Source organism: Cyprinus carpio, chromosome B4 (genome assembly GCF_018340385.1).
Source record: "Cyprinus carpio isolate SPL01 chromosome B4, ASM1834038v1, whole genome shotgun sequence".
NCBI classification, from domain to species: Eukaryota; Metazoa; Chordata; class Actinopteri; order Cypriniformes; family Cyprinidae; genus Cyprinus; species Cyprinus carpio.
Genome location: NC_056600.1, coordinates 6,980,345 through 7,005,839, shown reverse-complemented (window position 1 = coordinate 7,005,839; position 25,495 = coordinate 6,980,345). Strand labels below are relative to the sequence as shown.

At 33.5% G+C, this 25,495-nt stretch overlaps 2 long non-coding RNA genes across 2 annotated transcripts; both read right to left on the bottom strand.

Moving 5' to 3' along the window:
• Positions 1–549: 549 nt before the first annotated feature.
• LOC122137260 lies at positions 550–2,135 on the bottom strand. The gene is made up of 3 exons (XR_006154716.1): positions 2,081–2,135; positions 1,872–1,974; positions 550–796 (listed from the first exon to the last, which is right to left on the bottom strand). It is a non-coding gene; the product is annotated as an uncharacterized LOC122137260 (long non-coding RNA).
• Positions 2,136–5,407: 3,272 nt separating this feature from the next.
• On the bottom strand, positions 5,408–24,705 carry LOC122137259. The gene is made up of 3 exons (XR_006154715.1): positions 24,589–24,705; positions 23,805–23,939; positions 5,408–5,530 (listed from the first exon to the last, which is right to left on the bottom strand). It is a non-coding gene; the product is annotated as an uncharacterized LOC122137259 (long non-coding RNA).
• Between the last annotated feature and the right edge of the window lie 790 nt (positions 24,706–25,495).

The window sequence follows — 25,495 nt, the reverse complement described above, 5'->3', positions numbered from 1 at the left end:
ACTGAACCGCTGTGCATGATCACGATGTGCAACAAACACTTAAAAATGTGCATTTGGAGTCTTAAAATGCATGGATATAATTGCATTAGATTCAAATTATTGAACCAAGTTGCATTTATGGTAAATAAACACTTTTTTCTAGATTTTTAATAATAAACCAACAAATTCTCTAGTCAAAATGAAGACATTCCCATGTCAAATTTTAGTGGAATATGTTTATAATTCATTTGATGAACTACTCTTTATCTTCACAAATTAAAGTGTTATTTGTTTGCAGATGCCACTTGGTTTGATATTTCATGATTTAATGCAATGAAATTCATCTATTTCAAGCAAAGCTTGAGTACATTTCTGGATCCCATTCCAGATCCATGATGGAAAACTCCAAACCTGTGGTCCACATGAATGAGAACATACAAATGGAGCAGACTGGATCAGTTATCTGTAAATCAAGAAGTTTCCTGTTAAAGCAAAATTCTCTCAACCTAAACACCATGTTTGGACATGGGAAAAACATTTTAAGCACCCAGTCAGTAATTACACCGCTCTCATTACAGACAAACAAGGGACATAAACGTTTCCTCAAGTGCTGACTTTACCGCTGTTTGTTCTTTTCTTTCTCTCCAGAATGTTCTGTTCCCGTCAGAGAGAGGCGCTTAAAATTATGATACCGATGATTTGATTTCTTCTTTGGTGCTTTTATTTGGTCTCCAAAGCGACAGGTTCACCCACGCACTGGCAGACCTGCCAGTCACATGTTGCTGCTGTGTATGAGTGCTGTCTGACATCTGCAATTCTGTGAACAAGATGGAAAAGACTGACGTAAATTTAATGGAATCGTTTTTAAAAAAATACTGTCATTTGCTCACACACATTTCATTTTTACTTCATGCTTAAGTTGTGTTTTAAGTTAGGCCTTAATAAAAACACATTTCGAAAAATGTAAATTTGGTGCATAACCAAGATTTGATGTCAATGACAGCAAACAACAACATTTTTGGGTGTCATAACCAGTGTAACACGTTAAGTTTGAATATGAATAATCACAAATTAAATATCATAAAATATGAGAAAATAAATAAATTTTTATGGCATATAAATTATATATAATATAAAATTCATAATGTAGAAGAATATATATTATTTGTTATTTATGTATGTAAACTCCTTAAACATTTGGGGTAGGTAAGATATATTTTCAAATGTTTTTAAAAAGAAGTTATGCTTAAACAGTTAAAACGTTGTCCTTAAGGTTATAATACAATACAATACAAAAATGCAGTAAAATGGTAATTTTGTGAAATATTATAATTACAAAAGTTTTTTTTATTTTAATTTACTTTAAAATATCATTTATTTTACTGATGGCAAAGCAGAATTTTTATAATTAATTACTCTAGTCTTCAGTGTCACATGATCCTTCAGAAATAATTTTAATCATTTTTGTCACTTTTGATCAATTTAATGCACCCTTGCCGAATAAAAGTGTTAATTTCCCTAAAACAAAACAAAAACATGTAAATGGAATATAGATATATATATTCCGTTTTGAACATCTGTCTTCAGACAGAAAACTGATGACTGTAAAGGCAATTCAGGTCAATCAAACAGTGGATTTGATATTTGTTGTAGTAATTAAACACACAGCAGCCCTGCACTGAGCTGACAATCATGGCTTTCTGTCTGTCGTACCTTTGACCTCGGTGGAAGCTGTGTTAGGCTGCCCTACAGTAGAGTTTTATAAAGTTCAGACTAATATCATCAGCCCTGACCTGGAGTAGTTCCACATCCCCTCTTTCACCCATTTCCAGCTGTGTAACCTCATGAACAATATCCCCTTTGCTAGCGGGCTGACTACAATTAAAGCCCACCTTCTTCAATCTCAGCTGCCATGACAACAGGGGCCAAGAAATCCCATGTAGCTCAGCAGGAAGGGGCCACTCCGTATCGCTGTTCTCATCACTGTGTCAAGATCTTGGCGACAGAATTGACAGGAATGCTTAATGAATTACATAAGATGCATCACATGAGGCAAAAAGAAAGATAAATATAATGAAGTTCACAGAGTTTTGTTATTTACCAGCAGAGGGTGCCAGGACGTTTTCAACGTGATGATGAATCCCTCACCCACTGAAATAAATAAATAAACTATTAAATAATTGCATTAAATGAATGTGGAAAAAGGAAGTCACCCACATACAGTAGATGTGTCAGGTGATTGTTCATCTCGACGAGGAGATTTAGAGCATCAGCTTCAGTCATTCAAGACATTCAAGTCTGATAACTCAATAAAGCAAAAGGGATAAAATGCAATTAAATATTACAGTCACAAAAACATAATTAGTGCAAAAAAGGAAATAATAGCATAAACAGGATCAGTACTGACTAAAAAAAGTGTATATTCTTTTCTTCTACTGATTATTCCATAGAAAGGTGGAACATCTTATAAAGGTGAGAAAATAAACATTAGTTCTAGTTAAAAGATATGTACATAATCTTTCACTGAAACAGCATCTCAGCAGGAAATTACAGTGGAAAAGTGGGATAAAGTTGAGGGCCGAGGTCAAGGTTGTTGGTTTAGTGCTAAAATAAATGAGCACAGCTCTATCTCACAGATAGAAACTGAGAGAGACTCAAATCTCTCCTCAACAGGAAGGTCCAATTTACAACAGAAAATTGGTGCGCTTCGACATTAAATAAGTGATGTAACGCAGCCCTAATTTAAAAGTGACTTTTTGAAATAACATTTTTGACTGGAGAAAAAAAAAGAAAAATGAGTTTAAAATAATATAAAGTTCCTTCTCAAAAAGTGACTTTTTGAATTAAAAAGTGCATTTATTTTCCATAATGTAATGATAAAATTAAAACTTTCATATATTTTTAGATTCATTGCACACCAACTGAAATATTTCAGGTTCTTTTATTGTTTTAATACTGATGATTTTGGCATACAGCTCATGAAAAAACCCAAAATTCCTATCTCAAAAAATTAGCATAAATGCCGACCAATGAAAAGTGTTTTTTAATACAAAAAACATGTCAACCTTCAAATATTGGCTTCAGTTTACACTCAATACTGGTCGGGAATCCTTAATGACTTGCTTCACATGGAGGCAATCAGCCTGATGCACTTTTATGGACCAGGATGCTTCGATAGCGGATTAAGCTCATTGTTGGGTCTTGCGTCTCTTCAACTTTCTGTTTACATTCTCTATGGGGTTCAGGTAGACACCAATTGAGCACAGTAATACCGTCATACCCCATTTACCAGTGGTTTTGGCACTGTGAGCAGGTGCCAGGTATTAATCTCCTGCTTTTAAGCAGATTGGAAGGATTGAGTGCACCTCCACAAAATCTTTAGCTAGCTGCATTGACCCTGCACCTTGATTTAAAAACAGTGGACCAACACCAGCAGCTCGACATGGCACCCCAGACCATCACTGACTGTGGGTACTTGCTGGACTTCAGGCATTTTGGCATTTCCTTTCCCCAGTCTTCTCCAGTACTCTGGCACCTTTGATTCCGAATGACATGCAAAATTTGCTTTCATCCGAAAAAAGTGCCTTTGGACCACGAAGCAACAGTTCCAGTGCTGCTTCTCTGTAGCCCATTCAGTGCTTCGCCGCCGCTGTTTCTGGTTCAAAAGCCACGCCTGTGCACGGTGTGGCTCTGGTTTCTACTACCAGACTCAGTCCACTGCTTTTCCGCAGGTTCCCACCAAGGTCTGGAATCGGTCCTTCTCCACAATCTTTCCTCAGGGTCCGGTTCACCTCTATCGTTGTGCAATTTTTTGCCACACTTTTTCCTTCCCACAACTTCCCACTGACTGAGCATGGGACAGCATTCATTCAGAAATTTCTTTCTGTGACCCTCTCGCTCTGAAGGGTGTCAATGATGGAACAGTCGGCAGTCTTACCCATTTCAGTTTTGAGTTGACAACAGGCTGGGAGTTTTTAAAGCCTCAGGAATCTTTGGAGGTGTTTAGAGTTAATATTGATTAGGTTAATAGTTAGAGAACCTTTCATTATTGGTTTTTTGAGATAGGAATTTTGGGTTTTTTCATAGCTGTATGCCAAAATCCAGTATTAAAAAGATAAAAGACATTTAGTTGGTGTGCAATGAATCTAAATTATGAATGAATTAAATTATGGAAAAGAATGAACTTTTATCACAAATATGCTAATTTTTTTAGAAGGACTTGTATGCTCATGTCATGCCACAGAAAATGATTTTTTTTTTAGGAGTTGTTTTACAATTGGCTGCCCTGTTACTGCAAGTTCTAATGGCACAAACCGATCTTTTGACCATATCCAATTTTTTGGCCCGCCTGTTACATTCACTTTACGACTTGAATTTAGTATTCCTGCCTAAAATGATTGTCATTGATCGCTTTACTATGCATATGGTATATGCACGGGTTTTGAATGGCTGTGCGATTAAAATGATTCATACATTATTATTTCCCACCATGGACAACAGCTGTCCCAGATATTTTACAGCACAAAATCTGACTGAATGAGTTATTTTAGGGAATAAAATTTGATTTAATGTTGTTATTTTATGTATTACATATTTTACAGATGTTAATCTGACTGATTTGGTGAAATAAAGTAGCACCGAGATGACATTTATTTAAATTAATTTGAATGAATTAACAGGTTTGGGGGGGTGAAAGTTAGCACCTTACTGCTAAGAAATATAACGTAGCTTTTAGTAGCGAAGCTGTTGTAGCCTATTTATAAAATTCACAGGGCAATTATATTTGTTTAACAAAAACATAAAAAAATAAACAGTAAAAACTGTTGAATGTGATGGAACTAATAATTAAATAAATAAAACTTACTTGTGTTTCTATGCAACAAAATTATATTTATATATATATATATAATTAACAGTTTTAATCAATAGATCAATATTTAAAAATCATTTATATCATATTTATTTAAACTAATTTATATGTAACAATAATTTCAAAACATTATTATTACTATTATTATTACTATTGAAATATAGTTTAAATCAACAGTTGAATTGAATCGAATTGAAAACTGCTGGTTTAAATGTTCTAATATTATAAAGATTAATTTAATATTATGTTTATTGTTATTTTTATTAATATGGTTTATTAATATTTTAGTAAATAATAACTATATTATAATAATAAGAAGAAGAAGAAGAATAAGCACTTATTCTGATAAAACTTAATTATTTAAGCTGTAAAGTTGTTGTTTTTTATTATACAATTACTTATTTAGCTAGAGTGTTCATTTAATAATGCATGGTAGCTTCTACAATCGAAAGCTTTTTGATGTGGTATCTATGGCAACAGATGTCCGTAAAGAGTCTAACAACCTGTCAGTCAGTCAAACATCAGTGCCCTTTACATGATGTATCGTCTCACCTGAACCATTGGATGATTTATGACCACTGCTCTGTCCTCTCATTTGCATTTGAGCGTCTGGAGGGAGTCGTCTGTTGAGCAAGATTTGTTTCTTTAAGGTCTGGAGTGTTTCAGACTGTCTGTGACCTGCTGGGGTCAAAAAGCACAAGAGTTAAAGCTCATTCACATGCTGGCCTCTGATTTTGACATGGTCATGGTCCTCCTGCTTGTGTATCATTTGTTAATGGATGAATCTATCACTCACACCAGCTGACCTTCAGATCAACAGCACCTCTGCATTCCTTCACAACATAAACAACAAACTTCATTATGAAAATGAATATGAATCTATAACTTAATTATGATGGACTTTAGGTGAATGGAATCTATGAGTTCGTTCTCTAGGAGACCGAAAGAAAAACACAATAAAAAACAAATATTACTATTAACTATTATTAAAACCATTGTTTTGCGCCGCAGCATAAATGGCAATTTACCACTGCTCCTTCTATGTGTGTTCATGAAATGTTTTGTGTGTTCATTCATGCTGTGTGTGTGCAACTTTGGATGAAGCAATGTTTAAAAATAACGCATAGACTTTTTACGAATTCCGAGTATGGGTCACCATACTTGGCTTATGTTTAAAAATAATTTATATTTAACTTTTTAAATAATTTTTATGCTATTATTATCTAAACCAATTATTTAAACATTTTATCCCATAATTAAACTAAATCAGTTTTTAATTAATTAAAACAATTATCAAAATTATTTCTGAAGTTTTTTTCCCTGTTTTATTTTCTTCACTGAGCTAAACCGAAAGAAAAACAATAAAAATAATATAAAAAAATTGTTGAATGTGATGGAACTGATATATATATATATACAATTTTTATTGGTTGAGTGCAGCTAATTGCAATAATAAAAATTTTTGTATCTGTGATTTTTATTACATAAATAATAGTGAGTGATTTCCTAGATTTGCTGAGCTAATTGCAAAGCCTTTTTGTATTTGTCCAAACATATGATTGCTTCTTCAGAGAATTTGTAAATAAGATGCCTAGGTTTTGAACACACCTGAGGCAAGCATTTGTTAAATGTCTTTGGCAGGTATTTTAGACAGGTTGGTGCAATGTTTTCAAAATGAAAACAATCTTATTTGCATGTGAAATGTTTGCCTTATCATTAGCTCTCTTGTGCTGCATCGACTTCCACAGCAAACAAACAAAAGAGTGGATGGGCTTTGATGCTCAAGCCCGTAAGACCATAAGAAGTTAATTATGCGCTGTCAAGCAAGCCCCTGCTATCAGTAACTTTCTGTTTTCCTCTCTGTTGTTTCGCAGACACACACACAAATGACATGTCATCTTAATGTTGACAGAAGAATTTCAGGGCTGCTACTTGGAAGCTTTTGAAAGCCCTCATTTAGGGTGTCTCATCATGTGCTGCACATACTTGAGAATGGACATATTTTTTCATCAAAGGACATTCAACAACACACATACACACACACATACACACACACGCACTGAGTAAGAGAGATGATGCTGTGGAGAATTTCAGATTAATTAAGTGCTGAGGAGCTTCGTGGACAACCAGCTGACTGACTTGTAGCGCCCAGAGGGTCCGTGTACATTTTGATAGTTTGTTTTCCAATTTGAAATGAAAAAGCCTATGTGCAATGCTTAACTGCATTCAAGCTTTAGCGTACAGTAAAGGACATGTGTTTGTGTGTGGATATTTACATGTGTGTGACCTTGGCTTCAGGGTTAGAGATAAGGATCTGTTTGCATAGGAGTAATCTCCACACGCTGGATGTGTGAGGATAGGCCTGTCAGATAAATAGAAGTGTCTATATGAGACAATTAAATAAACAATAAAATAAAATAAGTGCTGAGACAAGAAATATGAGATAAAGTGATAAAATTCAAGAGAAATAAGATAAAAGATAAAAAGTCAAGAGAAATAAGGTAACGAGAAGTGACTGAAATAAATATGTAAAGAAATAATATAAAATAAATAAAATAAAATATGCTGAGACAAGAAATATGAAAAAGTGATAAAATCACTTTTTTACTTAAAGTAAAAGGGTAACAAGAAATGACTGAAATCAAAGAAATATACAGAAATGTTTAAAGGATATAAGTCCATATGACATATTTTTTTATTTATTAAATATATTTATTATTTATTAAAATAAATTAAAATAAATACTTAAATTTAATATTTTAATTATTAAAATTTATATTTAATTTATTATTTTAATATTTAAAATAAAATAAAATAAAATAAAATAAAATAATAAAATAAAATAAAATAAAATAAAATAAAATATGAGGAAGTGATAATACGAACAATAAAAAATTAGGTAATGAGAAGTGGCTGAAATCAAAGAAGCGTATAAAGGATAAAAAGTTTATTAAAAAATTATTTTAAAAAATATAAGTTAAAGAAAGAAGATAATGAAAGTCAAGAGAAAATAAGGTGACAATAAAAGAGATTAAATGACAGTAAAGAGAATAGAAAAAATACCCAAGAAAAGAAAAATCCAATCATGACCAAATGAGGTGACAATTTCATTTGAAAATAAATAAATAAAGCTAAATAAATCATATATATAAAACAAAATAAAATTCATTAAAAAATGAGAAATGTGGCGAGATGAGCGCAAAGAGATAAGGAAAATACTTGAGACAATGTGTGCAGAAAATATAAGTCAAGAAAAATGAGAAGAAAATGACAGATGTCACAAAAGGCACATACATTATTAGACAAACTTACAGCGTGTAATATCAAATCCTTCTGCTGTCCTCAGCAGCAGCCCTCATTCACTTACTCTTCATTGGGACTATATGGAATAATTCTCAAACAATGGTTGCAAAAGCTTTTGTAACCTGAATTTATATCAGAACCCCTCTTTGTACTGTCTGGAAATCTGGAATATCGGGCCGGCACAGATATATTTCTGCCTTTGAAACCAACCTGACACATTTGTCCTTAAAAAAAACCTCTTAACATGTAGCCTTTTGAGAAAGTGAGACACTCTCAGACATGAACATATTTTCATATTTCAAACAGTGGGATGACTGTTTTTTCCCTTCAAGTTAAATAGCCTGAGAAATATTTTATTAGTGCAGGAGGTTCATTTATCATAATGATCAAAGTGCTCTAGAGCTTCTTAGATCCCAGAAATCTGTCCTTGTCACTTTTATTACTCTGTTGCATGCGAAAGTTTCAGTAACAAGGAAAAACGGTTGCGGTGTGATGCAGCATCAGTAACAACATTCTTCCTGACATAAATACAACATTAATCAGAAATAATCTCATTCTTGGTAGTAATCCAATATTTTTGGAACGCAAACAGACTAAAACTTCCCTCTCATCTCTTGCTTGTTGTTTTTCTCACAACCTGCCTGTGCCTCCATGCTGTAAGTGAATCCTTAATGCATAACTAAAAAATAAATAAATTAATTAGGTTATTAAAATTAAATAGATGAATTAGGTTACCGGATTTATCTGCAAAATAGTAAAGGACTTCACCAAAAAAGTCTGTCATTAAGTTTAGTTGAGAATGTTTTTAAGAGGGTTGTTAAGCTCCAAAAAGGATAAAAACAACACCATAAACGTACATAAAGAGTGTCAATTATTTAATAAAATAAAATAATTCCTGTTTTTATAGAGGTAGATTTATAAGGATTGTTAAACTCCAAAAAGGACAAAAACAACATCATAACATGCATAGAAGGGGTCTATATAATATATTTTATATATTATATGTTTTGAAATAATATAAAATAAAATAAAAAATGTGCAAAATAAAATAAAATGAAATAAAAATTCCTGTTGTGTTTTCAAGAGATGGGTTTAAAGGGATAGTTCACCCAAAAATGAAAATTAGCCCATAATTTACTCGACATCCTAGATGTATATGACTTTCTTCTTTCAGACAAGTCCAATCAGAGTTATATTTAAAAACGTGGTTCTTCCAAGCTTTATAATGGCAGTGGGTGGATGTTATTTTTCATTTTTCCAAAAAGAACAAGAACAACATCATAACGTGCATAAAAAATGTATAAAATAAAATAAAATAAAATAAAATAAAATAAAATAAAATAAAATAAAATCTTGGTGTGTTTTACAGAGGTGGGTTTATGAGGACTGTTAAGCTCCAAAAAGGAAAAAAAAACACCATAATGTGCATAAAGGGGTTTACATGACAAATTTTAAATGTTTAGAAATAAAATAAAATATAATAAAATTCCTGTTGTGTTTTAAAGAGATGAATTTAAGGGGATTGTTAAGATCCAAAAAGGACAAAAACAACATCATAATGTACATAAAAAGAGTCAATTATTTAAAACGTTTCAAATAAAATAAAATAAAATACACACAGATATGTGCGATGAGCTACATTTTGTGATGAGTGTGAGGTGTGGTGTTTGAGAGTCTGGTCACAGCACTGCAGATAGGACGCATTAACGAGTGAGCAGCTCTGGGCTAAAGGACACTAACGGAGCTCCACCAGCATAGCCAGATCTCACAAGAACAACAAACAAGCTCAAAATAAGCAACAAGCCACTCTACAATAAACCTACATATCTGACCCCAATATTTCTGTGCCTGCTTGAGGTTGTTGACTACTGTGTTGACTACTGACATTTTAATTATAATAAACAGACTTTGGGCTTTTTTTTAAGTGGCTTATATACATAATAATAATAATAAATATACATTTTTTAGGTTGGTGAAGGGCTCAGGGAGTGCATGTGAGAGAAAGAGGTGTAAAGAGAAAACAAGAAAGGCGGCGGTAATCTGGGCTAAGTGCTGGTCTCAGAATGTCTCTGAATATAAAGCCTGTGTAATAAAATGGGGAGATTAGAGAGCGGATTCAGCAGTAAAGCTTTGATAAGAGCCGTCCACACAAAAGCCCAACAATCTTTCTAAATGCCTATTAACGCAACATTAGAGTCCCAGAATCTTCTATACAATATCTTGCTCCAGTATTATTCTCATAGGATGCATTAGAGCATTGTGGATTATGTTATGTGGCTATATACAGAACATTTAATAAACTGACAAACAGACCCAGAGGAGAGTTTGTGTAAATGTAAATAATACTAAACTGTGTCAAGGGATCAACTTCCATCATATAAACCAGAGGCAGTGTATTATAAACAAACCTCAACACATCTCCTGTTTCGCAGCGCTGCTGAATTTCATTATTTATGGAAATACACACAGTGATGATCACCCATAATTGGTCTCTACATATCTGAGCTAACTAAACATTTTGCATATGTGTGTGTGTGTGTGTGTGTGCGCGCATAAAAGCACATGAGGAAAACTTTAAACAGTTCTGTGTTTATTAATGAACTGCATGCATGCATGAAATTTCAAGTAAAAAAAAACAAAAAACAAAATTGTTGGCTGTAGTCTTGGCTGGGTAAAATCAATTTCTGAATTAATGACTTTTTTTAAATAAAGCTGAAGGTTTACTGTGTCAAATATTTAAGATGTATTCACTACAAGTATTTTAAAGCATAGTGAGAAAATAAAAAGAGCCTAAAATAACTATGATAATATTGTCTTTTATACTGTATTGATGTGTTATTTTGCACTTTGTGCACTCACAAGTACCTATTTACTCTCTGGTGGCAATGGGCTTTCAATAGAAAAAAAAAATCAATAATTTGATTTAATAATCAAAATTTCCAAAAATAAAAAAAAGAGTCTGTGACCTGCTTGTCATCACAAGCGCCGGAACATCAGACTCAAATTACCAACTCACACAGCGTATCAACACTACACAATCTACTTACTATCAAAATAAATCTTTCCATGTGTGCATCCAAAACTGTCCAAAAAGTATGTTTAGGTCAGTCCAAATCTCAGTAAAACCTGAAATTATTTGCACAAAGGGGAGCAGCCATCAGTCCCCATGACAAAAACGGCTAATAAACAGACTAATTAATGTCTTACTGAAAATCTAAAGCAGTTTAGGAGATATGCAATATTGGGTTGCAATATCATTACACAAATGTGCGTGAGAGTGAAATATTTTCATAACTGAATACAGAGACAAATAATACAGATCATCTTTTTGTATGATTGTTTCTATCTGTCTTATGGCTTGTGGCTTTGCTTGTTTTTTATTTTTTGGACAGGAGATCATATTAATATTATAATATTTAATAATATACATGCATATTTAATATATATACTAGTGTTCAGGGGTTTGGGGTCATTAAGACTTTTATGCTCACCAACACTGCACTGATATGATCAGTTATTGGTTATCAGTGAAAACAGTAATATTGTGAACTATTATTACAATTTAAAATAACTGTTTTCTATTTTAATATTATTAAAATGTAATTTATTTCTGTGATGACAGCATCATTGCTCTAGTCTTCAGTGTCAAATGATACTTTCATTCTAATATGCTGAAACTTTCTTATGATTATTAACTTTGTTTAATTGATTTATTTTATTTTTAAACCATGATATTTTTCCGTTTTTTTTTTTTTTTTATGAAAATCAAGTTCAAAATAGGATTATTTGAAATGAAATTCTGTTGTAACCATTATAAATGTCTTTACTGTTACTTTCCATCAATTTAATACATTCTTGCTAAATATAAATATGACAGTTTCTTAAAAACAAATCTGACCTCAAAAATGTTCAAGAGTAATTTGGATCTTCTTGGTCATTGTTTTAATTCATAAATGCACTAACGCACAACTATGCACATTCATAAGCATGCATGTGGTTTTAAGTGTGAGAAAAAAAAAATCATACATTCTTGAAATAATTCCCCTAAATCATATATGCAAATAAATCTCACTGACTTTTTGGCTTCATAATCAGAATTATGCTTTGGCCCTTACATGCTACAAACACATTCTAACACTCAAATTAGGTATGCATGTGGGTGCACTGATTCATTGCAAGAGAGTCACATATCATACAAGTTAAACCACAGCAGCAAGTCTATGCTGCATTCCTCTGTTATTTTTTAATTATATGAATTCTCAGAAAAATATACACTGTCCTATTCCAGAAACAATTATGTAGAGGATCTTATCAGGATTGACACAACTAAACAACAAATAATGAATAACACCTCTTCAGTTTCTGCTACGAGCCCAGTGCACGTGCAAGCTCAAAACTCTTAATCTAATTCTGAAATTTATAATAAACACCCACAAGTCTATAGACTCTGGAGACTCTCAAACATCAATAGACCGAAAGCTGTGGGCAAACACAGTCTGAGCTGCACATTTCACACTGATTTCATTTGCCGTTTTATACCAGAATGAATTATAACCACATGCTTTGACAATCAGAGGACGACTTAGCAAAGGAATCAGGACGTTATGGCCTCTGTTGTAACTCCCTACTGAGTGGATGATGAATGTGAGACCTCGCAATCCCTGGGCAGCTGATTCTCATTCCCCAGAGCCCAAATCAAACCCAAATGGCGTACACATTGAAACATTTCTCATTCACCCATCTGTCCAGCTCTTGCTTTCATTCATCTCTCTTTCCTTTCACTTCTGTCTCAATTCCTCCACAGTGTTTCCCACATCAACAGCTCGGTGATACACACGCTGGGAATACCGGAATGTGGGAGAGTACAACAGGATCCCTGACCCCAATCTTCCTCACATGAGGATTCGCCTTAGAGGTCGGGCGTTCACGGAGAACAACAGTCCCATCAGCCAATCAGGTTTTAGGGTTAAAATGGGGCTTCAGCAACATTCTCATCAACCTACACTCCTAAAGTTTTTTTTTTTAATGATGCCATAGAAGAAATGTTTTGGGTTTCGCAAAAAACCTTCTAGTCAACATTCACACAGAATGCGTTTTTACAATAAAGAACCAGTGTGCAATGGAAGTTCCATGGATGTTAAAAGTTGTTCTTTGTTTTTATAACTGTTGAATAGGAAAAAACACAAGGTTTTGAAGCACTTTAACAAAAAAGTTTCACTTTTTATAACTGAATTGTTCATTTTAATGCGAGACACTACAAAAGATGCGAGATGCCAACGCGTCAGACACTAAACATCTGTCTAGTCTTGTTTACACAGAAAAACAAACAATGGAAAAGTAGCACAATGGAATGGAAAATGCTGTTTTGTGTGAACGGCCTCTTAAAAGAACCATTTTGATAATCTAAATTTAAACTTTTTCCACTATAAAAGAACCTTTTTTTGTAATGAAAAGGTTAAATGGATGATAAATGTTCTTCATGGAACCATATGCCAATAAAGAACCTTTATTTTCAAGAATGCTTAACTTCTGGTGTTATTAATGGAAAAGATTAGAGATGTCCTCAGATGGGCTGTTTTGGAAGATCCAAGTTTTGGTGCAAACACAGTTGTGCTATCCTATCTGCTAACATCTCTGGATGCCTCTGGGGCACGTTACTGCTTTTATTTACAATTATTATTTCCTTCTTGCCTGGTGCATTAACTTTGTTAAGCTGTTTGTGTATCTTTCAGGGAGTTCCTGATACATTGGTGAGAAAATGTACACTCCTAACCTTAAGGTTAGAAAAATATTGAAGAATTAAGATGCTTTGCTGTCTTTGGATAACAGTTGAACATGTCTAACTTGGATCTAAACTGACTCGGATTGAAGGGGCCTAAAATGTGATTTAGAGGTGATGTGAATGTGTTTTAGTCTCTCGTGCTGTCTAGAGCTGAATATTCATCTTCTAGGCATGAGTATAAGTTGAGTTATGTTTGTCTGAAAGCAAAAATAATGCAAAACGCAACCAATCAGTATGCATCTATACAGAGTGGAATTCTGTCGTTTCTATAAATTTGGATATATCTGAATTCTGCTCATTCAGAATTTGGTGTCAGTCTGTTCTAAGTTAATACGGAGACTTTGCTGTTGTCATGACAACACCATAGCCAGATTGTCCAAATAAACAACAAACAAATCATTTCAACTGATGTGATCTGTTTGTTTCGTACATGCTAACCCAGTATTATATATATTTTTCACCAGTAAAAATATGTGCAGAGACATCCTGAGGAGGTTTTGCACAGATTTCCCCTTGTTAAAAGTCAGTTCTCTTGTTGTTCTTATCATGTTTCAGGCTTTAGTGTATTTTAAAAGAACAGAAAAGGCGGTTTTAAACAGAAGCCAGCCGGTATCATTGAGTGAATCAGTGGAATGAAAGCGAACATAAAACAGAGAAAATGTGTTGAATTTCAGCTTTTATCAAAGGAGGGGTTAAATCAATGTTAATAGACTGTGATAAACCTCAGTGAAAGGCTCTGAACGAAAGATATTCATCAAGGTGGCATTGTATGGCCGAGTATACAGTACACGATTAAAATAAATCCTTTCAGAATCAATTCACTATCCAAACCTCCAGTAATTTCAACACTTATTCAAACGCTTAGGTCACTGTGGCCATTGCAAAAACCTCATGAACGGGTTTGGAATCTTTTGACAGCAAAAGTGCCTTATATAATGATGGGTAAAAATACTTCTGGCTTTAAGAGTTTTGTGTGAAAGCCTTGTATGAGCTAAACTGATGATTGTCAATAATGACTGCACATTAAAAAAAATTAAATTACTATGCCTTGAGAAAGATGGCTTGAGCATCTAAGAAAGAATCCTGTTATTTTGCCTGCTTTTTGAGAACAGCAGTTCTGCCAAAATAGGACCACATAGAGAAGCACTGTAGCCTTTCTTTACATTCATTTCAACATTTGCACAACATGTTTCCCCTAATACATATGACACACATAAAGATAAAAATACCCTATTCCACAATACTTTCAAGTTTAAAAGCTACAAAATCAGGTCCTTTTTTTACCCTGTAACACTAATAACACAAGTCAAATAAGCTGTACAATTTTTCTAAATCTGAAATCTCATTCCAAAAATTCATATACTAAAACCTGGAGTGTCAAGGAAATTCTTCTGAACATCTCCTTTCGTTTTTTTTACAGAAGAGAGAAAGTTATACAGGTTTGGAACGACATGAGGGAGAATAAATGATGACTTAACATCCAGCAGCCAACAGATGGACAAACTATTCCTACAAAGAACAAACTGAATGTTTAATCTACTTCTGACCGTGTTTCTTGTGCATTTTTTTTTTTTTTTTTTTTTTTTTTTTTTTGTATCCGTTCGGAGAGCTTGAAACAAGTTTTCCACTTCATATAAGATCTTAAGAGAAAAAAAAGTCTACTAAGAGTTTTCATAGGACATCCCACTGGGTGCAGAAACAGGCTGATTAGACTCAAGAGTCCTCATTTTTTTTATCGCTTTTATTCAGCAAGCATGCATTCAGTTGATCAAAAGTGAGTGTAAAGATTTAGAATGTTGCAAAAGATTTCTATTTAAAACATAATGTACTTTTGAAGTCGTTATTCATTAACTGGACATGAGGGTGAATCAATAATGGTATCTTTTTAATTTTAGAGTGAACCATCTGTTCTCTCTTCGTCTGTGGCATGGATTCACAAACTTCCCTATTCCAGATTTCAGTACTTTCTTTACTATAATGTAATACATTGCTGCACAAGACTGTGAGATGTCTGCAGGGGTCTAATTAGAGTAAGTATTGGCTATATAACAGAATAACAAGAGTCCTTGGAGAGCAATCCAATGATCATTGCAACACCTCTGCCAGGTTCTATATTTATAAGCAGGGCCTTCACAACATTGCCTCTATTCAAAAATACTATTTGTTTCTTGTTACACACTGGAATTCTTATTTTATAAGAAATTAAAATGAACATTTCCAAATCTGCCCATTTGTCATGTTGAGCCTATTCCTTGTGTGCCAAAATCCTTAATAATGCCCTATTTTCAATCTCATTACTTGGTTTTTCTCCCATTTCTTTAAGTATAGACATGAATATATTCACCGCATGGATTATCCAATATTCAGTTGGATTCGCTTTCAACAGCGCATGCATAAATTCTCCGTAAAACTGATATTTGGCAGAGCAAACCAGCAGCTCCACTGAGATCTACAGATCACACAGGTAGACGCTGAAAGGTAGAAATACAGATTTCCTACAACTAACAGACAAGCACATTTTTCTGACATGTGATTTTTTTTATAGCTGCCTCCTCTGCCTGCCTCATTGGATGTACTGCATGGAGGTCACGTTGGATTGAGAGGGTTACAGTGTTTAGAGTTGACCATGCCATTAAAGCTTAGTCTGAAGAAGCACAAAACACACGTGTTTTTAAACAGCAATGTAATGGTGTGAATGCACAAAAGTCCTCTCTCGAAGAGAAAATCAGCCTTTTTTTAGATTCAAAATAACAGACATTGCAAAATAAATAAACAAATAAATAAATAAAAGTAATGCACCTATCGGAGTATTCCCTAAAGGCAAACCAGAGTACAAACCCCTTCAACCACAGTATGAATTTTTCAACACTATGTGCTTTATATATTCTCAAGTGTTTCTTATGGCCTTGTAAGGCAGAACAAAAATAAGCTCTGAGGTGAGAGCACATGATTATCTAAACTGACCCGTCCTACAAATCCCAGCTATGTACATCACCAGAGCCTCAGAAGAACGCTAGATTGATTAAATATTAAAGTTACAAATGCATAAAGTGAGTATGTTTTAGGATAACATTTTAAATGTAACATTTTGGAACACGCAGTACATTTGATATATTTTTAATATTTTTGCAGTTATTTTATACCATATTATATTATAATAAACTACAGATGTTATATTGTATATTTTTTTGTTCTAGCATAGTAAAATCCAGCAGCAGCTTTCCTTGCATTTGAATTTATATTAACATAAAAATGTATATTTATATTTCTAAGTATAGTGTGGATATGAGTCAACACTTCATGTAAACAAGCCTTAATTTCCTCCAAATACTAATTATTTACAGTGAACCATAATCTCCCCTGAGGAGAGCTGAATTTGGTTTCATACTGAGCACTGAAAATGCTCGTAATGAGGAGAGATTCACTCACAATGAGAAGGACGGTCTCTTTCAAATCATGTCACACACACACACACCTTAAAAAATGTGGTGAGGTAGAATTAGTGACTTAATACTACTATTCCTTCTATTGTAATAACTAACAAATAAAAATGTGTTTGAACAGTTGTTCCTAAATGACTCAATGAATCAAACATTGACCAAATGACTGTTGATGTAAAAGTATGCCTGTGTGAGAAACTGCTACTACAGGATTTGAATTCAAAACAGCAGGTTCATTATGAAGATCTTTAAGAGCTGTAGATCATTTATTATATTGAAGAGTTTGCATAAACAGACAAAACGCACACACATGAAAGTGATCACACTGCATATCCAAAACCTCTAATAGACCTTCTCAAAAGAAAAGGTAAGATTTTTTTTGTACTGCTTTAAAAAACGTCACCAAAGTGTACAACATTTATGAAATTCAGAGAAAACAGCCTTCTATCCATCTTAGACATCACACGTACCTCCTCTACACTCACACAGAGAGACGTTTTTGATTCCAGAATGGTTCCAGCTTCAAACCTTCAATTTCGAACAAGATTGGTAATTTCAGAGAAAAAGCAATAGGGAGAGAGAAAGGGGGGACAAAGAAAGAGAACAGGGGCACTGACAACAAGATTACATACGCATTATACAATGAGCAAATTCACTCCTATTTCATTCCATTAAAACTGACTGCCTCAAAGCATTCTGTCATAAAAAAGGGAAATAAATAAATTGTGTTGTTAAATCGAAAGATTCTCTGATCAGATTAATTCATTCATTTGAACAGGCAGCAAACACACACACTCCACTTTCACATGCTTCAGCTCAGCAAGAAGGAGAAAGCAAGGGAGGGGTTGTGAAAAATGCAGTGAGCGTAAAGGGTTTGGTTTAATAATTATAGTGGTGTGTTGGCTTTCATTTATGAAATATAAACAATCCAATACAAAATACTAAAGATTGTAGCAGGAATGTTGAGTACTTCTGTACATGAACCCACATATAGCAGAAAGTCACAACACACACACACACACACACACACACACACACACACACACACACAAATACAGTTAAGTTTGTATTATTAATTAAACAGGTATCAAATGCTTACACAATCTTAAAGGAGTATTTCAAGGAATAGCAAGCATTTTACATCTAGTAAAATAGATAGTTCACCTAAAATGATTTTTGATATTATTTTTTTCCATACTATGGAAGTCAGTGGGTACCATCAACTGTTTTGTTACCCACATTCTTCAAAATACCTTCTTTTGTGTTCAGCAGAAGAAAGATTTTAGGTGAAGTATGCATTTAATGGTTGTACACTATAAGTCTTTTTATTTTCTGACCAAAGACTGAAAAAAGAACGAAAAGTCTCTCAAACTCGAAACTTCAAACTTGACCTGTACTTATGGAAAACAGTAGCACATTCCTGAGAAGTATTTTTTTTTTCCGTTCTACAGAATAAAGTCATACAGCATGCAATCTGAGTAAATGATGACAAAATTGCCATTTTGTGACAACTATACCTTTAAATCCTTTAGGAAATCACAGCTTCTGAGAAAAGCAAAATCAGTCTCACAAAGCAACTCTGGTGAAGTATTTTGCTAAATGTCTTTCTGTCACTCAGCCAAGCACTGCTGACAAGAAAACCTCAAAAACATTTGTGAATTCATGGAAAACCAGAGAACAAGTGTGTGAATGTGCCTTAATATGAAAATGAGTGTCTCTTCATTGGCCTTTTCCTGAATTACTCTAAAATGTTTTGAATCACAGTGAACCCACAGATCCTCTCAGTCTCCGACACACTTGAAATGTCTTATAAAAGTGTGCTTTACAGACAAAAAAGGGTAGAATGGAAGAAACATCTATTGAAACAGAATAGAAAAAGATGATGAAGGTGGTCTCTGTTGAGACACTGAATCTAAAACTTTTGTCTGAGTGGACAATTTTAAAGTGAAAAAAAAAAAGTGAAAGTGAAAAAAAAATTAATTTGATGTGAACTGAAAAAGGCTAAAACAGATAAATCTACAGTCTGAACAGCCATAGTACTGTACATCCTTTCATCCATTTAGTCACTCTATAACCAGCCCTCTAGTCAAATATTTGTTGTTTAGAATCTGGGTCGTGTCATAAAGTGCATCAAATTCTCTCAGCTAACGCCACAAACTGCTTACTTGCTTCGCTAATCGCTTACTGCAAACGGTTCCCTTGTGACTGCAGGCTTATCAGATACACTTGCTCGCCTACTTCCGGAGAAACAAAACAACCTCAAAAACATAAAAAACAGGACAAGTATTTGGCCATGTTTGTGGATACCAGGTGAAACCTCTTCATGGTAATTATAAAAGTGCGATAATAAAACCGAAAAGCAAACCAACAGACTAAAAAAAAAAAATACTTTCTTCATATTATTGCTGCTAGACTGCGACTTTAAGGATGAAAACAACATTTTTTTTTCTCTCTCAAGCACTCGGTCATCTTTGGTTAGGTAGGAATTAGAGGTCAAAGATGGATCCCATATTTGATAGATAACTTTAGGGTCTCTGACCATCACTTCATCCATCAAAAGATGATGATCTCGCAGGGCAGAATGACACAAAACAGACTGACCTGACAGAGAAAAACTCATGTGTATATATATATATATATATATATATATATATATATATATATATATATATATATATATATATATATATATATATATATATATATATATATACCACAACATGCAACTGGTAACTCGCACAACTCACTGGGAATTAACATGTCATGAAACATTTGGAACGGGATCAGACATGACTGAACAGAACCTCGCATGATCAATCAAGTGAAGAATAACCAGGTTCCTCAAGGCGGAAATAAAGTACAGGACTGAAAGTGCAGGGCTTTGTTTTAATAAACAAATTTCCCATTTCTTGATTTTATCAATTTAAAATTAACCTGTTATGAAGAGCTAATTTAGGAAATGGTGCACATTTAAAAATGATAATGCAATTAAAAATACTAGTTTACAGCACAATTAAGGATAGCAGAAAATATTTGAGGTTTTTTGGTGCCTTTCTTTTGTGCCATTGAGTTTTCCAAAACCATATGACAGCTTTGTTTGTGGAACAGCATGAAATTTAAATTGAATCTCATTTATATCTGCATATTAAAGGTTTGCGCATTATGGTAGATTACAATGCATGTAAATAAGATTTAATATTTAATATTGCCATGAATAACTAAAAGGTTTTTAATTCGGCTTCAGAATTATTGAAATATAGCTTATAAGTCAGACTTATGATTCATCCATCACCATTCACTTCAACTGTATGGAAAAGATTAGGGTGAACATTGTTCAGAAACCAAACGCTCTCACGAGTTACTTTATTTTTTGTCTTTTTTTTCTTTTTTTTTTTTAGTGAGATATGTCGATCTTCAAACATCCTAAGCTTTAATGAAATGTGTAATACCAGAGACATCCTTCAAAAGTGTCTCTTTGGCTCCAGAATCTCTGTCTCACTTTCTTCAATAAATGAATAACACAGAGAGAGAGAGAGCAAGAGAGAGAATGTATCTGCAACATTAACACCCACAAATCTTTAGCTAGCAAACTACAATGTTCAGCAGAACACACAATACACAGACTTGTGCGGGAACCATGTTTTTGTACAGTAGACGACTGACCTGCTGTGATGCGGTCATTAGCATAACTGAAGTTTGAAAGATGTTTTGTCAGTTTTATTGGACATCAGGCAATGAAATAAAAAATGTTTGGCAGTCCTGTTATCTAAAATTAAAACTATTCATGTTTGTTAATTAAAATTAGGCTGGAATAAAAAAAAAATCTAATAAAATCTAAACATTAGCTGGAAAACAAATGTAAAATACAAAAATTAGAAATGTCTGACTGAATAAAATAAGTACAGTTTGACATTTTTTTAAAAAAAAACAAACAAAAATAGCTAATAGCTAAATAGCTCCATTTTATTAAAAAAAATCTAAATAAAAATATAAAAAAGCACATAAAACCATTAATACTAAACTAAAATGTAAACGAAAACTGAAATACAAATAAAAGCTAATTCAAATTATTAATAAATAGTATACCAAAAGTAACAGATTGGTTACAATCTGCATGATTTGAGGTGTGTTTGAAGCAAAAATTATGCAAATATGAGTTAAAAATAATTACATAGTTCATACACGGCAGTTCCGATCACACTAAAAAAGAACACATGCATGTTGCATACGTTTATATATTCTGAAGTGCAAGTCTGCTGTATTAAAAGCATGCATACACATGCTCACACTCAAACACACAGATTGCACAACTGATTGTTATTTTGAGGGAAAAAGATGAATGATTAATATTTTGTGATGTAAATGTAAATGTAATGTAATTTTGTGATCATTAATCCTTGGAGGCTCAGGTACCCAAACAAATGCATCACAGCTGTCACTGTTAAAATACACAAACTATGGCATTAACCCCAAACTTCAGAAAAAACAGAATTTCTAGCCTGAGGCTTTATGCATATAAATTGGACATTAAAACACTGTGAATCTGTGAACAGGGACGGAAATTAAAATTCTCTTTTATTTACTCCCTGGCACAGATCTCTTTCCTTTCTTTCACACACACATCTTTATCTCTCTGACAATACAATAAACAGCAAATGGGCTTGTGTCGACTTCACAGCTGCTGTTTTGTGGGAAAACACAAGGTAGGCCACTGTAACAAGGTTAAAAGATATGTGGGCTGGGAGATACAGACAGAGATGAGGGACATATGATCTCTAGATCTGTTCTTGCCTCATGTTCTCTAATAAGGAGACAAATATCTTTTTATCTGTTTGTTCATGATGTCGTGCTGCCCACATCCTCCCTGTCCAACACTTCATCTGCTAATAATTAATCCCTGAACAGTTATAAACTTACATTTACACTGAAAATCCTACACAGTTAAAACACTGTTAAAATGACTAATGCAGTTTCTGTACGTAACCAAAGACCTGCTTGCTTCAGATATAATGACCTGCGCAGTCCAAACCCACCAGTGACACCACCGTACATTACAGTAAAAATAGCCTCAGCCTCTGAAAGCATCCATGAACTGCCCACATTCGATTCAACTTACTTTACACAACTTAAAAACCAATTACTTTATTAAAGTTTTAGGTTAGTGGAATTACATTTTTGGGAAATGTAAAATCCCCACTCCAATCTGATTGGCTGGCTTTACACAACTTAAAAACAAACCAATTTGCCAAAGTTTTAGGTTATTGGAATTAAATCTTTGGGAAAACATTTCAACTGAATTAAATATAGCAATTAACTAAATATTCAGAATCAGAAGCATATATTCCACATTTTTTTAAGTTATGCGCAATAAGCAGTATTTATTATTTTTTGGTGCACAGTAATTCTGATTACATATACATATATATATATGTATGTATAGTTGGTCACTTAGGCCAAAATTAAAACTGCATAAATTTTAGAACTGTAAATAACCGAATATCAAAACAAATGCCATTTAAATATTTTTTTCCTTTTTATTAAAATAATATTTTACATAGAGGTTATATGGTTTTAAAATAAGATATTTTGCATCTAATTTAAAGAAACTAAGACGTTCTTTAATGTGTGACTCAAATGTTTAAAAGTGTTCAAATAATTTGTTTTTGTATTTGAACGCTGCATATTATTTCTGCACATTTCACTACTTCTTCTATTCTAGCCTGTACTCCTCTAAGCAATCTTGAACTTTCTATTACAGCATGCTATATTTTGTATTTAATTCAGTGAAACTCAGACCTTTGTAAGTGTGACTCAAATGTCCAAAAACATTTTGTACTTGAGCTCTGTTTATTAATTCTGTATATTTCACTATTTCTTACTTGATTCTAGCTTGTAATCATTGAACTTTCTATTACAGCATGTTATATTTTGTATCTGCAATTCAAACATTTTTTAAGTGTGATTAAATACTATTTGGACACTGCATAATTATGCATAGCCTACTTCACAATTTCTTTCTATCATCTTTATTCTGGCCTGTACTCCTCTGAGCAATCTTTGAACTTTCTAGAACAGCTTTGCATGCCATTTCCACCTCAAGGTGATGTGCTCTTTTATATTCCTCGTTTGTAGGACTCTTTGACTAAAAGCATCTGCCAAATGAAGAAATGTAAATGTGCCTCTTCTAAGGGTGAACCCTCAGTGCACACCGAATGCAGACTGCAATCAATGGATGCATCATGCAGCATTATTGATTACCTCCATCCATAATGAAGGCTCATCACAGAGACGGGGCAAAAGATCATCAGCATCTGAGACAGACGAGGATTTACTCCCACACGACTCCAATCCCTGTCCTAGCTGAAAATTGTCGTCTAAGTGTCACACTTTGTATTACCGCCATACTTCTTCAAGTGCTCAAGACACTTACCCCAGGCCTTAAACCGCAGAAACCTTTCAGTCCATCCACCTCTTTACAAATGTTCACAGTAAAAACCACTCTGGAGTAATTTAGCATTGCTTTCGACTGTGCCCTATTTCTTCACCACACCTCAACAGCAATGGTCTGGAGAAAAAGAGGACAAGAAGTATTTCAGAATGTTTTTCATATGCATTTAAAAATGGCTTGACAAATGTCTTCTTTTCAGCAAGTTTAGATAGGACATATTGTACCTGTACCTGTTTTCTGTATATGTTTAATGCTATATGTATCTTCAAAATTGTAAATTAAATAAAGATTATTGGAGTACTTTTTAAAGAAAAACTGGTCTTTCTACTTGGAAATGTCATGTTTTCCGATTCAGTTTAATATATTATAATATATATAATGTTTTTTTGTAATACTTGTGGAGTTTACTAGCAATTTCTGAGTGAAAATTGTTTCAAAGTAAAACAACAGAATTTTTAATGTATCTGCTAATAGGTATATATACACTAAAGGCCACAGATGTTTATAAATTCAATCAAACAAGCCATGTGCTAATTCATTTTACAAATGTAGATTCTACATCAGAGACTCGTTTAACTCATTTGTGCTTCAAGCAAACGATCTCCATAAGCAAAAGCCTAAGTAGCTATATGTGAATCATGGGTAATGAGGCACCTGTTCCTCATTATCTGCACTCAGACTGTGGAGATGTGACTTCACTGACATCATAATGAGGATTACTTTCCATAAGTGTTTTGCAAGTAAGATTTAAGCATTGTGTACAAACCTTTCATCGCATCTCTGGTTCTCAGTGACCACATGTGGCTCATTAAACCCAGCGGCTGCTTCATCACTGTTGAAAACCTTGCAACTGAAATAACTTGGATTACTATTACAAAATTTGATGGCATTGACAAATCAATTTTTTTAAACAAAAAAAGTGTAATTAAGCATATATTGTAAGCATTTTACACCAAGATCTGAGTATATTTCACGGTTTGTATACTCACCGCACCTTGCTCTTTATTTATACATATACACATACATGCTCAGGCAAGATAAAATGCTCAAACATGACCCCAAAGGTCAGCAAAAATTTAACAAGGTGAATTTTAAAAACTAGTTTGAGTGTTTTAGGATGATATTTAATTATAAATCTATATAGCATACTGAGGTGTATGTCTCAAACACACTACTCAAGTAATGACAGAGTGTGTGGCACAAGCTCAATACATTTTCCACTAATTATATGGAATTTGTATTTTGAACATGACAGGATCCAATTAGAGAATTTAAGGACAGTTGGGGTTTCCTATAGAAGAGAAAAACAGGGCTGTATTTACTAAATGGGAAACCACCTACTTTGTTTTATATAAATATAATTATAATTATTATAGCGTGTACCCCTAAAAAAAACAGCAGAATAAAAAGACTTTGACAAACTAAAAACTGAATAATGATAAGCTTTTCATGATTGAAGACCTCTGCAGCATTAATACTATTATGTTCTTGTTAATTACTGGGAAGCTGCTTTGAAAAAGAAAAAAAACTGTACTGTGCAAATAAATGTGATTTGACTTGCATAAATGATTGAAGCATACTGGTATGTTATAAATGAAATTGAACACGCTCGGTTGGTTCCACTGAGGGCGCGCCCCGCGTATACTTGCTTTTACTTGTACTAAGGTTGTTTT